This window comes from Eutrema salsugineum, unplaced genomic scaffold (assembly GCF_000478725.1).
Source record: "Eutrema salsugineum unplaced genomic scaffold, Eutsalg1_0 scaffold_10, whole genome shotgun sequence".
NCBI lineage: Eukaryota > Viridiplantae > Streptophyta > Magnoliopsida > Brassicales > Brassicaceae > Eutrema > Eutrema salsugineum.
The window spans coordinates 6,079,489-6,084,201 of NW_006256908.1; the positions used below are offsets into that span (position 1 = coordinate 6,079,489).

A 4,713-nucleotide genomic window follows, 5' to 3' on the forward strand; every position below is an offset into this window, starting at 1 on the left:
TCTTTGATCATGACATGCTTGGATGATCTTGGCTATGAAGAGGTAATTTTTTAGAGTGATTCAAAGATATTGGTGAAAGCGGTAGCTGAACCTCGAGAATGGTCAAGGTTTATAGTCTATACCAGAGAAATCAACAATACAAGAAATAGATAATTTCGACCAACCATCACTTTCTAAGGAAGACAAAAGGCAACCAATGTGTTGATCTTACAGCCAATAAAACCTCTTCATATGAAGTATTCTTTGGTTGAGAAGGAGAAACGAATTAATATGAAATATGAGCTCGAAAAAACAAGAAATATGTGGCTTTGTGTTAAAATGATGATAATTCTCCTAAATTAACAACAACAAACCAAAAAAAAATGGGTGATAATCCTCGATTACTAGTTTCGATTCTATACTATTCCATTTCGGTTATATTCTCATTTTCAATCAACTTTTCCATTATATTATAACATGTTGACGTCATAAAGAAATTATAACATGATATATAGTGAAATACAAAGGATCGAGCTATTTAAGTGGCATAATAAGATGATGCAAGAATCTGATCCGATACTACAGCAAATAGATATTTGTCACTGGCTGGTCATACTTTTTACCATAATAATAAAAAGACTATGCACACATTGTGCTTGAGTATGCCTAGATATTCTAAGCAAGTCGGTCATAAATAAAAATATGTTCTGAAAAGGTACCTAAGAGATATTTAGCAACCTCCTCCACCACCACAACCTCTTCCTCCACCACAGCCGCCTCCACCGCCAAACGCTTATGGTCCAGCATATGGTCTAGCTCCAGTATATATTGATCCATCTTTCGTCTCCTTTTTTAATATTCTTTTTCACTGGTGCAAACAAATACGGCCATGGCTATTACGGATAAGGTGGCTGCAAGTTACGCTCCTGTTTCTATTTCTTTTTCCCTCATTTCAATTTGACCACATTCTTCTTCCTCAACTATAACTTATTCTTTTCCTGAACAAATTAACACTATCCTTTGGGTTGTGTTTGGTCTGCTTTTGTTGACAGGTCAGGGTCCATACGCATTGGTTCAAGGTCTAGAATCTTGATTTTGATTTAAAAGAATTAGCTCCTAAACACTAATTTCTGAAGGTTGGGTGAAAAATGAAAGCTATAGTGAGCTCTTTTTTCTTTCGCTAAGGCGTATCACTTTTTACTATACAGCGGCTACACCAAGCTGGAACACACAACAAAATTAACAAACTTATACCACATGCAGCGTATAATATGGTAGATACAATGAAGGGTTGTGATGATCTACGATCCAATAACCTTTTCCTGCAACATTTGGCCAAGCTTCATGAATAGAGCTTGTTGTTCTTCCAATGTTAGACTTGTGATTATCTGTAATAAGCAATACTCATCAAAAGCCAAATAAGACATCTTACTCAATGTATTGTCTTCGTTCTTTTACAGTAAACTTCTTACCTGGTCTAAGAGCTTATCCACAGAGCGGCTTTGGGGTACGACAAATGATTGATGATATATATACGCAAAAGTAGCCATCACCATCTACAAACCGGAAAGAGATATCATATCTTATACAATGATGTTGGAAAAGATTTCAAGGAGGCACATGATAATGTATTGAAGTCAATGCACTCATATGTACTTGACAATCCATTCTGTCTGTGATTCTGCCATGTCCGGGAATATACTATCACCAAAGTCCTGAAATGTTGGAGGAATGTAACAGTGAATCAATGTTGCATAGATTATTGCGGATTTTATGACTAAATATCATCTGAAACCCACCTTGACTTTGAAAGCTCTTTTGAAACCACTGGCAAACAAACCACCAAAAGGCGCTATTATAGATGCGAACAAGCCGAGACATAGAGCATGCCACTGAACAGGTAGAATAGAAATTTCTTTCCAAGGGAACTGCAAAGTAAAACACCTTTTCGTTCATAGAAGCAATGAAAGGTTCTCGTGTAAATTGTGTAGTGTTACGCAATTCTATCCTTACCCAATCAGAAATCCATCCTGGTAAAGCATGTGTCTCTTGCTTGAACAATGGACCAGGATCACAGTGAAGCCAACCTGTCGATAGATCCTGTACTCATTGCAGTCTAATAACATAAATAGTCAGTAAATCTTACTACAGCTCTTGTAAGAAACAAAGACAGGACATGACTGCAACTAGCTAGTACCTCTCTGGGACATGTCAGCCACAAGAAACGACCCATTACATGCGCAAGCTGCATAAAGAAGCAAGATTAATCTAACCATTATCAACTCACATAAAACTGTACTTATTAGCTTACCAGGAATGCAGAAATCATTGTGGTGATTGAAGCTCCAATGAAACCCTCCCATGTTTTCTTTGGTGATAACTTGATCAACGGTGTTCTTCCAAAGAAGATACCACAGATGTATGCAAATATGTCATTGATGACGATCAGTGATGCAGGAAGAAGAAACCTGAACAAGATATCAGCATATTAACAATGTAGACTCAAAGATTATTAGAAAAATAACTCAATGAGAAACCAAGAAACAGGTGACATATGTTACTCTGTAATTACCAGAACATTCCTTCAAAGATGTTGGCAACGGTGAATGAGGATTGAGTGAACATCACAATTAAGATCATATGCGTCCATGCATATTGGCTAAACTGATACTTGTACATCTTCTTTTTCAGCGTCAGAATAAACCACACAAAACCTACAATTCCAAAGCCCAAAAAAAATGAGTGAGACTGTGTAAGCAAACAAAGAGTCAGACAAAGATCATTGCTCCTCACAGTAACGTGTAACCCCAAAAGTTCATGAGACAATTTACCGGAGATATACAAGGAGTAACAGATTGCCATGGGGTATTTGATGAGGCTGGTGACCAGTCGATACAGGACTTTGTCTGGAGTCACTGTGTTGACTAACTGTTGGCTAAGTATTCGATTCATATACAAAAAGCATTGCCGTGAAAAAGAAATACCTGCATCAAAGACACAGAAAATACTCAAAACCATTAGACTAGCTCATTACACACAGAAGCACAAGATCAAGAAACTCGGAAGGCTGAGCAAAAGGGAGCAAGTGTGGATTACCAATTGAGTAATATAAACTCAGGGAGCTGTTTATCTTTATGAGTTTTTCTTAGCAAATTGAAAAGTTCTAGTGCCATGAGTATCTGGATGACAACTACCATGGCTGTAATGTAGAGAGGACCCAAATAGTGGAGTATGCTGGAACGAGAAACGATTTGTATTTGCTTCTGTCATTGAAAAGTAAATGGCTTCCATTTGTTTTGCAAGATCGGCGCTCCTGCAACAACCTAAAAACCAAACAAATTAGCTGACTTATCAACCAAAGTATATACAAAATGAAGCAACAACGAAAAAAGCAACTAACTCTTTGAATAGCTTTCTCTACATCACATAAAATAAATAAAAAGGAAATCAGCTAAAATCAAAGCAACTTAACTAAGACAAGAACTATGTGAAACCTCAAGGAATCAATCATTGAAGAAACAATGCTTCAAAGAAACCACATTAGGGTGGTCCATTAGTCGCATTAATTGCAACTCACGATTTTTGTAGCGCCAATCTTGCAAAACCTTCTTAATGGCTACTGATTCTCCAGTTTCCAAGCACTTCGTCTAGAATGGTAAGTTCATAAATTAATCAGAAATGGAAGAAAAAAGCTATTGCCTAGAACAGCTAGCAGTGACAAGCACAAAAGTTACCTGGAATACAATTCCAAAAGATCCTGTTAATGCATCGGATTTCTTCTCGAGTTGGAGTACCATGAACCTGTTCCTCAATCCCTTCTATAATGAGCTGTCAGGTCCAGCTGTCTTAGCTCTAGAATCATCTATTGTCTGTATAAATATGAAGTGATGTAGAAACCCTAATCTTTAAACTTATACACTCCGAAACCAGACTTCCCCACATCAGGCTAGCAATTTGAAATCTTATATAAACCATCATAGACATAAATCTTAGAGCTAACACTGTTCTTTAATCACCCTTACCTCAATATCATGGTACCTACTCCTCTGCCTTGCTAGATGCCCACTTTCTAGCGATTCGTTTATGTTGTCGTTTAAATAGCAAAAATAAATAGTTGGCTTTTCCAATGTTTTTGGGATTAGTTTAGGTTTCGGTTTAAATTCAATTTTATTAAGAAAGAAAAAAAAAGATTTTTGTACACATTTGACATTTGTTACGTTCTTAGATTATATTTTTTCGGATGTTTATGTCCACGTTCTACATTCGTTATTTGATTAGGTCTTCTTGTGATAATAATAATATTTTCCATTTTCAATTTCGAAATGTCGGTAATCACCTTTTTTCAATTATTTATATTGAGATATAATCATATCTTGACATATACTCATATCATATCTTTATAAAAAAGAAGAAGATGATATACTCATATTTTGTCCTCGATTTCTTTGAGAATATTTTTGTACATATCTCTCAGGGGTATCTTATACCTACCCTTGTACGTTTAGATAAAGATTACGCTTAACCTCATATAATTTAGAGATGTAGGTTACAATGTACATATCTTAGATTGGTTTATTTGTTTTTAGTGGTTTCTTCTACTTGAAACATGAATTTATTACCGATTTTGTGATTTAGATTATAAATTAGATAAACTCTTATGGTCTATGTTGACCCTGTGGTGGTGGCATAATGGAAGACGGCCAGATTGGATGAGGAGCTACTGCTTCTCTGTAT

The 4,713-nt window shown here is 36.0% G+C and overlaps 1 pseudogene; it reads right to left on the reverse strand.

Annotated features, from left to right (window-relative positions):
* Positions 1–1,280: 1,280 nt before the first annotated feature.
* LOC18027299 lies at positions 1,281–3,776 on the reverse strand (annotated as a pseudogene).
* Positions 3,777–4,713: the final 937 nt, after the last annotated feature.